This window comes from Chrysemys picta, chromosome 14, assembly GCF_011386835.1.
Source record: "Chrysemys picta bellii isolate R12L10 chromosome 14, ASM1138683v2, whole genome shotgun sequence".
Classification (NCBI taxonomy): Eukaryota; Metazoa; Chordata; order Testudines; family Emydidae; genus Chrysemys; species Chrysemys picta.
In genome coordinates this window covers 43753956-43766995 of record NC_088804.1, presented here as the reverse complement: position 1 = coordinate 43766995, position 13040 = coordinate 43753956, and positions in this window count along the sequence as shown.

The window sequence follows — 13040 nt, the reverse complement described above, 5'->3', positions numbered from 1 at the left end:
CTAGGAGGGTCAACAGTGTCTGGCCCCCAAAGGTGCCCTCCAAGTTACCCTCCCCGGGCCACTTCCTACCATCTGCTTTTCTCCACCAGCCTCCAGTCCTATCTAAGGTAAAAAGAAAAAAGAAAAGGCAACCAAACCATCAGTCCCAAGTAGGCTCAGCATATGGTCTTATTCCCTTGGGAAGGCTTCTGCAACATCCTTCGCAGGAGCCCTCAGAATAGTCCGTCCTCCTCCCCAGCCTCCCCGCTTCTGAGCTGAGTCGCTCCCTTTTCAACCCTTTCGCTAGTTGGAGCATGCTCTGCAGGGCTGCAGGAGTGGGGTTCCTGGGCCCACTACTGTCCTTTAACCCCTTCAGACCTAGTGTGGGGTCTGTACATCCCATCACAGAAGCCTACACATTGTACAGCTGCCATTGTATAGCTACTTTCATTCATACAGAATTACTAGCCTGGAGCCAAACAGAGCCCAGTGTTTAAACCTGAGAGTACACATTGGGATGACCAGCAGAAAATCTGTTTGTTTTTTTAAGAGACATCAGGAATTTTTGTTTGTGAAAAATGTGTTTCCCCCCCCCCCTTCTTCCTCCTCTTCCCCCATTTTCAGTCAATCCCTTTGGGTGCTTACACTGTATACCAGCACCAAAATGTCAGTTTGAGCACCCAAACAACACAGAACTGAGCAAATACCTTACGTACCCAAGCTTGAAAACTGGACCCCAGGCACAGATTCATGTGGCATAATTTTAGATTCCTTGGATGTCAGAAAGGCAGATTTGTGTGTTTGGCATAGAAGACTATTCTGTGTTGAAGAGAAACAGAGATGAGACTCTCTTAAAAGGAAATTGCCGATTGTTTTGTGAGGAGAGAATCACTCCAGGATTAATAAATGCTTGTATGTGCAGGGGAATAAGGAACCCCCTTGGCTAGCCTGTGCCAGCTTCCTGCATGGCAGAGGTGAGAAGCAGCTTCAGGAGAACTGCTACAGCCCCTCCTGCATACATGAGAGGTTTGGGCAGGCAAAGGGTGAAGCTTTGGCTCCAGCCCCCTCCCTCCATTATGCCAAGCAGCATAACTGTGCTGTCGTGCCAGGGAACGTATGCACCTGGTACAGGAGATGCTCTTCCCCTTCTCCCCCAAGAAGGAACAGGAAACCAGGAGGCAGACTGTGACTTTCTGATTCACAATGTGCTTCTTGGGCTGCATCCATACATGGGGCTTCTGGAAAAGTCACAATTCTGCCTAAATTTCTAAAACACACTCTATCAGTCTGATCCTGAAATACTTCTGCATTTGGAAACCCTGTTTAAGATGATGTGTTTAGTGTCTGGAAAACTGGGTCCTATCTTCAGTTTAACAAAAGAAAAGTGTCATGGGATGAATAAACTACCCCCTTTTTACAATTTACATTTAAGTGGATACAGAGACAAAATATGTAGAGTTTAACCTCTCTGCTGCTCAATAAAATTAAAATGGTTCTTAAGATGCACAAAGAACAATAGAAAAATACTGATTTGACAATTTTTCTGACTGAATTGGTTGATGGTGAAAGAAATCCCGATTTAAGGGTAGTGTTCAGTGTAGCTGTACTTTAAAAAGAAGCTGGGAATATTCAGCTGCATTCAGTGTTAATCTCATTTTCCTTCCTCTTGCACCTGCTAATGTTACCTAACAGAGTCATACGACTTTCTTCCCCTCCCCCTTCCAAGTTTATTTATTGTGGCTATTTTACCAGCTATTGGCTCAACACACTCCACTCAAATATTCATCATTTAGTTCTCTGGGTAAATCGTATTTAATCAGCACAGGAGAGAAAATAGCATAATTATATATGCCGGATGCCATTACACTCAGAAGAAATTAAACCTTGTCTTAAGCCGTCCAGTGGTGCCTCTGATGAAAACAAGCAGATTGCATTACCAGTGGGGTTACTGAGAGGTTAGTGGCCATACAAAGCCAAATGCACCTTGTAGGATCTCTGACCCTGATGAGTATTGGGGGGGGGGGGGGGGGGAGTGGGGGAGAGGAGAGAAAGAAACACACACACACACACACGCACACAGCATCAAAAACATCAAATTGCAGCCAGTAAATGAATCTTGTATTGTTTTGAGAATGTGATAAATGATAGAGTAATAAAGCAAGGTTAATACACAGAGATGTAACAATTGTAAATAAACTGTGTCCACAGAATCTAAGCCTCGAGTGCCAACAGACAGAATTCCAATTCCCAGCCTATTTTTAGACTACAGTGTTTTTCAGCCAGTTGACTCATGGTAACATAAGATATTGAAAGAGGAAAAATTGAGAGCCTGTGTCATGTTCCAGGCTGGGAAAACCATTGATGTGGGTTTTTTAGATCTTGAAAGCAATATGCCGAGTTCCCATTTCTTAATCTACTTCCCTAAATACATACCCCAAAGGATGTAAAGAGAACTCCAAGCCAAGTTAACCTAGTCAGGGCCTGGTTCAGCAAAGCATTTAGGTGCTTAACTTTAAACACCAGCTTATGTCTAATTAATTTCAGTGTGATTTAAGCATGTGTTTTGCTGAATCAGGGCCTTGATGTTTATTTACAATAATTAAAAACATATTACTATGTTTATAATGGACATATTTTGAGTGTCTACATATCTCTCATCCCTCATACATTGCTCACCTTCAAGAGGGTAAACTCTTTGGGGAGGAACTTTGTCTTCTTATTGGTTTATTTATTTGTTCAGTACCTAGTACACTGTGAACAATATTGGAATACCAATAAAAACAACAACAAAGAATGGAAGATGGACAGACATACAAATCACCAGCATGGGAGCAGCCCCAACCCATTCTTCTGCCAATTACAACATCTCTATTTGATGCTACAGTTTCTTATATGTAAATGCTTCCATTTTAGTAATGTTAATAGAGAAATTCATTTACTGATCAATAAGATACTAACAAAGAACAAAGAAGTTATTAAAAGAAAAGTCAGAGCTGAAAATAGACAGTGTAAGTCACCCAAGGGAAGGAGTGGGATAGTTTTCTGTCAGTTCATATCAAACCACTCGAAACTTGGCATTACTTTTGTATTTAAAATATCCAGATTAACCTAGGCTCTATGGTATATCACAGCAAGAGCATCCGTTCATCCAGGGACATTACTGTTTCACCAGAACCTGCTTGGCACAAATGCTCACTGAGCGCTGCAACTCTCTTCTTCAGAAAAATCAACAACCACCAGAAAGGCAGTATATTGTATTTTATTTATTATTTTTCTGCTAATAATACTTCTGAGGTTTGGATAAGTAACTAAGAGGAAGGAGAGCTCCTTCTAGTCCATCCTGCTGCCGACAATTAAGAAACCTCAAAGTAATTTTTGAAAATGTCAGTGTCTCATTTAGCAAAAGGATAAATAATGAATGAAGCATAATCACTGTCCTGTGCTGGTGGTACAGCTTCGCGGTGTCATTAGTAAACTAACGGTATAATATCTTTGTGTCACAGTTTAATTATATCTTGTAATTAGTTTCAGCAATGGATTGCACAGAGTCAGGCCCCCTGAGCTAAACAAAAGGTAATAGAACTTTCAGAGCCCCTGCATAAATCAATTATGAAAGTGTCCTGCGTTATTTGAGGCTTGTTTGTTGTAATTTTATGCACAAAGCAGAACTGATCTCTGCTGCCTGTGGAGGGCGAGTCACCTTACCAAATACTTGCCTGTACGAGTACATGTACTGTGTGAACACAAGCCCAACCTGTCCTGTGCGTCTGTCAGTGCACATTCAGCTGTGACTGTCAAGAATGGTTGCTCCCTGTGTGTGTGTGGGAGGGGGGTGGATGGGGCAGTGTGAATAATGATGCTCATGCCCTCACACATGGTACAAACACAGAAACACTATAACCAAAAGGGTAAGACTGCACTATGATATGTTTTTACAATGTGCTATTGGATTGTAAAAAAATTGTAAGTTTCTGTCATGAAATTTCAATTTACATTCATGATTTGTTAGATTATTTCTGGTTTAAGTACACCAGAAGTTTATCCAAACTGGAGGGTATATGCTTCCTTTAGCATCAAAAGGTATGAGAAGGAAGATCATGGATAATTTATTTCTAGTCACTATATTATGGGGACACTCAGTCCAACTTTAGAACACAGAGGATGAGGATATACTTTTTCAGTACCTTTCACTCTTCTCCCCAAACAGGTAGTTCACCAATCCACCTCCTTCCTCCCTTCTGCTCCATCCACAGAGCAAAATAAGTCTCCTTGCACTTGCACATCATCTTCCTCCCCTCCCCTCACAGCCTGCCTGACCAGTGAGCTGCCAGCATCACATTCTCTGCCTACTGACTTTGCCTTCCTACACAGAAACATTCTGTATTTGTTCTCATATCCCAAGCTATAACACTGGAAATGAGATAGTTTCAAGGGAGAATGGTTGACTTACTTCGAGTTAAATGTATAAAGGAACAGAATAACATTTTACGTTCAGATTTTGTATTTTTATTTTACTTGCTTATTTCTTGTTAGTTTTATAGTTTCAATGATCATTCTCAATTACCATCTATTCTCCTACCATCCCTCTTTCGATCTGTCTCTCTAGCTAGGTACTTGTATGGCTTCCATAACTCCAGTGTCTGAATGCCTGAATCATCTGTCCTTCAATGCCCTTTGTCTCCCCAGCTGGTTGGTGCTGGTAGCTGCACAAGTAATGTTGATCTGTGGGATGGACAAGGAGAATCTAATCAGTCAATGTGTCTAATTTTGACCAAGCAAGATCTCAAATAGCAAAATGTGGCTCAGAGCCAAGGTAAGGTGATAGCTGTAGGTCACCCAATCTGTGTGTGAGAGTCTGGGATCCCTACTGTGGGCAGCAGAGCGGAAGTGTGGGGCAGAATCTGAAAGGCGCCAAGACATGTCATCGTCTCAGTTCTGTCAAACTGTAAGGCACGCTGGGGTCTTGGTTCAAAGCCCTCTCATCAAGTCTGCCTTGAAAGTGAGTCTAGTGGCATGCTGGCTTTTCTGTTTATACAACAACTTACAGGTTTAAATGAAAAACTGCTTGAAAATCAGCCTGAATCCACCCATTGTGAGCCCTTCAGCAAATTTAACAAAAGAAAAAGCCCAGGCTAGGGGAAAAAAAGAAAAAAGTCCACTCCTCAGACTGGTGTGCTGCAATCTGGCTGGTTGCTATGGAGACATGATGACTTGTTCACATGGCAACATACCTTAGGTCCACTATTAAAATGATGAGAATGAACTGGGTTGCATTAAGGATAGCACCCTGTATGCTAACAAAAGTCATTCTCTGCAGCAGGAGCTGGGCCAGGCACCGGCATAGAGGACAAATGAAGACGAGAACAAGGCTAAAGACTTCACTATGTGGAGAATAAGGGGGGAAATGAGCCAAAGGATGCAATAAGCACAAATATAACTCTGGCTCTGTATCTGAAATGAGGGAACAAGATGCATGGAGGGCCGCTGAAGTTTTATTTTGATACATTTGCCTTCAGAAGCTGGAGGACGGTATCAATGCTCAATAACACAGATAAGAGAGTGCTGGACTCTTGACAAATAAACCCTGCAAAACAGTACAAAATGAAACAAAATAAAAAAACCTCAACTGCCCCCCAAAATCTACCAAATGAATCCAGAGGAGCTTCCCTCTATGCAAAACCAATAGTGTTAAAAATAAAAATTTTAAATAGCCATTGCAGCAGTTAGGTACAATCAAGTAGTTTGCCACTTTCCTTCAAGCCTAACAACTACACAGAGCTGTAGATCGTGCAGCATTTATTTAGGGGACTGGAAGTCCAAGATTGCAATATATGCATCATCACAGCGATACCATCGGGGAGTTTTCTGTGATGCTCTTATTTTAACTTTAAAATGCTGAAAACCTGACTTTCCTGATGCTACTGCAAATGGCTTTAATTGTAAGAAAACACCATTCTGGTGTCCATCATGGTGCTAAGATGACAGGATGAATCACTTTGGTTTATGTACCATGTAGGTTATACAACAGACAGCTGATATCATATTCCATAAGATTGAATTTTGGGTTACCAGTGTCCCTTTTATGTTAAACTTGCCTGTTTGCCTAACTATTCAGGTGTTTATATGGGAGCCAGCAACAAAGTATCTTCCCCTTTCCCACAGATTTAACTATTATTTTAAACTCAAAAATGAATATAAGGCTCACAAACAAGGTCTGGTGATTGGAAGTTGCCAAACACAACCTACTGTATGCTTGTTTCACTATTCATGAAGAACACAATAAAGTCATATTCATAATGTCACCAGAACACATATACACGTACACTCACTCTTCCGATTTATGTCAGTAGATACTGTCTCAGCTCACTGTTCTGCACTTTGCTAATGAATATTTTATACTGCCTGCTCTGGGGGTCTCTAAGTTCCTTTTAAGAATATGGTACAGCTTCTGTATCCCTTATTCTGAAACTTCCTCTGCAAGGTGGATGTGCACCAGCCCATCCCTCAAGAAGTGATCTATGACAGAGTTGGCATCTTATATGAGTCACTGCTAAATATCTGGCTCTGGAAGCTGCTGAAGGCTCCTAGACCTGAGGGTATGAAGCCCCCATGTTTCCACGAGATGTCACAACTGCAATGGGATCTTTTTATCTTTACTACTGCCAAAATCTCAGCTTTGTCCCACTCCCTGAAACACAGTGGGCAGTAATGGGCTCATAAGGACGGGAAATTGTATGTGGAAAAAAGGAAACATTCTGGCATCTATCTAGCTATCAAGACAGCTGCTCTCATGTTCCCTCCTGAGGACCAAAATAACTACAAAGTATATGAAATTGTTAAGCACATAAAAATCCCTGAGGTGGGCTGAGACAAAAACTCATGATTTTCCACCCAAGCGGCACCAACGCACCACACCACACAGTTCATTTGCTGCTTCCCTTCACTCTGCATGTAGCAGCCATGGTGAAGTTTGACTTTGCTGGGTAAGCAAGAAGCATTAACTCTGTGTACACGTCTCTCTAAAAGGAGAAGGGCTGACTTGCCCATCCTACTAGTCGAGGATGTATAATGACGGTATGTGGGGGAGGGGCAGGTTAACAGGAGAAAAGGATGACATCAGTCAGAAAGCTCAAAATGGAACAGAACTCATCAGAAACCTCACAAGTGCATTTGTGCATTCCCAGCTTGTAGTGGCTTTCCACACAGTGAAGGGCAACAATCACTTTAATGCAAATACCATAGAATGATATGACAATCACATAACAGGGATAGAGACGCTATAGACATGCTGGCTTGATGGGGTATCAAAATCCAAATACACAGGTGAAATTTGTATTCTGAGGATGAAGCAGAGGGTAAAACGTAAGATTCTGTACTCACTAATATCCTGGGCTCCCTGCTCTGCACTGGCTGTCAGTTATTAGGGGTGTACACAGAGGCTAGTATTTGTCATTCTTGTATTTGTGCCTCCTTGTATTTTATTTAATTTTCCCCCCCAAAAGACTTTTTAACCATTTAGGAACCTGATATAACAAGAGATGCAGTGTAAGCACAGTATTCCATTTCCTGGCGGCTGGAAATACTATGAGAAGGCCATATCTTTTATTATTTCAGTTCCCTAAATGGCTCCCTGAGGGAAAACACCAGCGAAAAACAAATGCAGATACTGAGATTCATAGATTCACAGACTCCAAAGGCAGAAGGGACCATTGTAATCATCTAGTCTGACCTCCAGTATAACACAGGCCAGAGAACTCCTCCAAAATAATTCCTACAATCTATCTTTTAGAAAAACATCCAATCTTGCTTTAAAAATTACCAGTGATAGAGAATTTACCATGACCCTTGGTATATTGTTCCAATAGTTAATTACCCTCACTGTCACAAATTTATGCCTTATTTCCAATCTGAATTTTTCTAGCTTCCAGATTGTTATATCTTTTTCTGCTAGACTGAAGAGCCCATTATTAAATGTTTGTTTCCTATGTAGCTACATACAGACTGTGATCAAGTCACCCCTTAACCTTCTCTTTGTTAAGCTAAATAGATTGAGCTCCTTGAGTCCATCACTATAAGGAAGGTTTTTGAATCCTTTAATCATTCTTGGGGCTCTTCTCTGAGCCCTCTACAATTTATCAACCTACTTCTTGAATTGTGGACTCCTGCACTGGACACAGTATTCCAGCAGCATCGCACCAGTGCCAAATTCAGAGGTAAAACTGCCTCGCTACTCCTACTCGAGTTTCAGGCCCTGTGGATCCTCCCCTTAGGCTGGGAGGGAGACCCTTTAGCAGTGGGCGGGCGTAAGCCACTTCCTGAACCCCAATATGTACTCCTACTCGAGATTTCCCTGTTTATGCATCCCAGGATCGCATTAGCTCTTTTCACTATAATGTCGTATAGGGAGCTCATGTTCAGCTGATTATCCACCACGACTCCCAAATCTTTTTCGGAGTCACTGCTTCCCAGGATAGATTCCCCCATTCTGTAAGTGTGGCCTGCATTCTTTCTTCTTAAATGTATACATCTAGACTTAACCAAATTACAAAGTATATTGCTTGCTTGTGCCCAGTTTATCAAGCAATCCAGATCGCTCTGTATTGGTGATCTGTCCTCTTCATTATTTACCACTCCCCCAATTTTGGGGTTATCTAAAATCTTTACCAGTGATGATTTTATGTTTTGGAGTCATGTTTGGGGTTATTTATGTTTGTGTCGAAGCTGAAGTCAAAGCTTCACTGTTATTCAGGGAGTGATCATCAAGGTTTAATATAAATATTTAAAACTGTCAATATAAATAATATAGAATCTCTCCAACAGAAGGCACCTTTAGCAGCGTTGGAAGTGCTGAATGTCAAAGGAACAATCTTAAGAGCACAGAGGAGCAGGACCTTCTTGGCTGAGGGCACAGAGTTCCCTCACCTCTCAACATGGGGAAATGCATCTGTGACAACTGTCAGGGTGAGGGCTCCAGAATTTGTGTTTCCTTTTTTTGTTTCCACAACATATGAGTGTCTTGGATGGTGTGTTGGAGCTTTTCATACTCTGTTGGCTTTAATCTGACCTGTTGCCTACTTACTGTAAATTACGCTTTCAGTTTATGTTTGTTAAGATGTCCAGAGGCCGCTGGCCATTGGCATTAAACACCACTATTATTTTATTAACAAAAAGTGAATGTAAAGAAGGAAGCAAATAAAAAATGAAAGATGAGGCAGGCAGTTTTCTACTGTCAAGAAACACCCGACTCATCCACTTTTCCCCCATCAAGATGTCTTCACTGAAAATGGCCAGCCTCGGATTAACTCGACCTAGGAACTGGAGAAATTGTTCCAGAGATTCTGGAAGTGGGGCATAACTTTCAATCTGCCCTGGCCTAAAGTGAGACAAAGACCCTGCAAGAGGGTCCCAGGAAAAACCATATCACTACTTAAAAATATTCATACTGTATTCGAGCAATTAGTCTGTTGTGATGATGAAAGGCATGATTTATACCAGAGAAAATCACTATCATTAATATGCCACTTTTTAATAATCATCCTATATATATGCATGTCAATATTGTTACAAAGAAACATAAAAAACTCACAAAAATGGAAATAGATATTTACCTTGCACATCTGCAACCAATTCCTTACTCACTGTATGTTCTCTATAGAGAAGTAATTCAAGATAGCCACTGCCATGCGGTAATTTTTAAGGTAGATGGTTAAGATGCATTTCTTCTTCAATGGGAAACCACACAGATGACAAGACACAATGATTCAGGTTGATTTTTGGAGTAAATCCACTGACATGTGTGGAATTGTTACTTGGGATAAATTTGGTGAAGTAGGTGCTGACATCTTTAATCTGAACCTTCTTTATGACCAACTCAGACATGGCAGACACAGGCAACCAGTGCTGGAAAATACTTAGCTGTTGCTAAATGAAAATGTTTTAAATAACTGCTATGGCAGTATCTTATATTCTCTTTGCTTGATTTCACCAAAGTTAGTTTATTATAGACATTTTGTTTTCTTGTACTGTTATTAGATGTAGATTTTCAAACTACTGACATGACCACAGTTGTGTGAGTACATCACAAACCCACTGAAGTGTTATCAGTAGGGTAATAATTTAACTGAAGTATTATTATAATTCTTGCTGAAATGAAAATTAAAACTATTAATATATCCAAATTATAGTGAAAGGTTTTGAGGAATTTATTTTGTTCTGTCTGTGTAACACTGGGGTTGGTTCATAACAATGACATGTAGCTCTTATACAGTATTTTTATTCAAGGATCTCAAAGTGCTTTTCAAAAGGCAGGAAGTACCATTTCCCCTAGTTTGCAGATGGGGAAATGGAGGCACCGCTCTAAGGAGATTTGCAGTAGAGTAACTACACGGATGTAGTTACACTGATGCAAATATCCTCAATGTAGTGAGAAGCCTCAGTTGTTACTTGTGACAATAGGGCAGAATGTTCAGATGGACATAGGATTTTTCAAGGTGGATGCCCTTTAATCAGTCAAACGTTTCAGAGTCTGATACAGAAGGGTAGAGGGCAGAGCTTGTGCCCTCTGTGCCAAGTAGAAGATTTTGCAATAGAATTAAAACCATAAGACTATAACAGCCCAAATCAGAACACATCCATGATTGTGCCACAAGCTTCACTTTTCCCTCAGCAAAGCAAAGAGTGAGGCACAGAGGAAAAATGATTCTCAGTGGCATTTCAGTTGCCTGATATACACAGACACCACTACAGTGGAAACAGATAACCCAGTTATGATTCTTTCCCTCCTTTTCCCAATGAATTAACAGGTGACTTCATTAGTTATCACTTTTCACTGGTGACAATGACAGGTAATTACAGACAGTCCTTCTGTGCAGACCTACCTAATCGCTTTTTAAAAATGGTTTCAACCAATGAATAATCATAATATTAAAAAAATAATGCCCAGAAAAGGGTGGAATAGTGGGATAGAGTTTGCTGGTGCTTTGATTCTTATACTTAATCATGATAAACTCTGTTATCAATAGGTCCCTTTTTGAGGAATTTCAACTCAACACACTTGTAGCAAGTTCACACCTGTGAAGGGAAACTATGAGTTTCCAGGTGGAAAAAAAAAAGTGTTTAAACAATCCCTTCTCACTCCACTCACATGTGGACTTTATTTTCAAGTTTCACTCAATGATGGAGTTGTTTCTTAGCTTCTTGTGTGCTTAGCCATTTAATTAAAACAATCCATATTGAATTCATGTCCAGATGCCTTGACCGGCAGAGCTAGATCCTCATTGGCATGCCAGCTGCTCAAAGAACAACACAGCCCCTTGCATACTAATCAGAGGAGAAGGCAGTGATTCATCAGCCTACGATACTGCTCCAGCATCTACAAGCACTTATGACATGTAATTGGTGGTGCATAAGCAAGCCAGGCCACATTAAAAACCCTACAGATAGTCAGAGATAAAAATTAATGACTTTTGCTTTGTGTAATCCTGCATGCATTGGTGGGAAAAAGAGGGGGGTTGGGATTAATGGGCAAATCTAAGTAGGCACAAAGGAACAAAGGCTTTTCTGGCCTTGTTTACATACCGAACAATAAAAAACCCCACAAGTGACAAGTTATGGGAAAGGCAAGTGAGAATTTTCGGCACGAGTGAGTTGGAAGACTGCTTGCAGTTCATTATGAATGCAGAATTTCCATACTCATTATTCTGAAACAAACCTCCTTAGCAGGCTCTTCTGGGACCAACGGCAGCAGTTCTTATTATTCATCTTTCACTAGGATTGAGGTTGTCATTATTAGGGTTGCACAGAGCTGGCTGCATGGCAGGCAGGACAAGGAGACAACAGCCACATCAGGAGCAGCAGCCAATCTTTAATGAAACCAGAGCAACTGGAGGGGGGAGTGTCAGGGTCACAGTGGGCCAGGGCTGTAAAAATAGGGAGGGAGAAGAGGAAGGTAAATCAAAGAAAAAAGAGAAATACTTACATAATGTGTTGCATTTATTACTGCAGCTTTTGCAGATCCAGTTCCCTCCACAGCATCCTAACAACAACTGACTTCTGTAGCCAATGTGTCAGGTGAAGCCTCTTAATGTCATAAATCCCCCATGCTGCCCAATAATGGTTACAAACATTTGAACACATTTTTAAAGAAAATTATAACTTTTCTATTTCTTATGCTTTCTTGGGAATTCTGTAATCTCTGTGGGTTACATCTATCAAGGAACAATAATTCAATCAGAGTTACCCCGAGTCTTCCTTCTACTCAGGGCCGGCTCCAGGCAGGGGCGGCAGATCCAGCTATTCGGTGGCAATTCGGCAGATGGTCCCTCACTCCCGCTAGGAGCAAAGGAGCTTCTGCCAAATTGCCGCCGCAGATCGCGATCGCGGCTTTTTTTTTTTTTCTTTTTTGTGGCTGCTTGGGGCAGCCAAAACCCTGGAGCCAGCCCTGCTTCTACTCAGGGTTTATCCACGTGACAGAGACAGGAAGGCAATGAACGAGCATGGGATTTTAATGGTAATACTCATATTCTGACAGGTTACTGCAGTACTTTTCTAAAAGCTTTTCCTTTCTTATACAGCTCCCATACCTGTTGAAAGTTAAGCCCAGTTAATGTATTTCTCCAGGCGTCTGGTACCAAAACCTTTTAGTTTTTTCCATTTTTCCCTTAAGGGAGACAGAAGGCTAACTTCTCTGCTTGTGTAAATGGGCAAAGTTGATTAATTAATGATCTGGAGGATGGCGTGGACTGCACCCTCAGCAAGTTTGCAGATCACACTAAACTGGGAGGAGTGGTAGATACGCTAGAGGGTAGATATGCTGGAGGGTAGGGGTAGGATACAGAAGGACCTAGACAAATTAGAGGATTGGGCCAAAAGAAACCTGATGAGGTTCAACAAGGACAAGTGCAGAGTCCTGCACTTAGCACGAAAGAATCCCATGCACTGCTACAGACTAGGGACCGAGTGGTTAGGCAGCAGTTCTGCAGAAAAGGACCTAGGGGTTAGAGTGGACGAGAAGCTGGATATGAGTCAACAGTGTGCCCTTGTTCCCAAGAAGGCTAACGGCA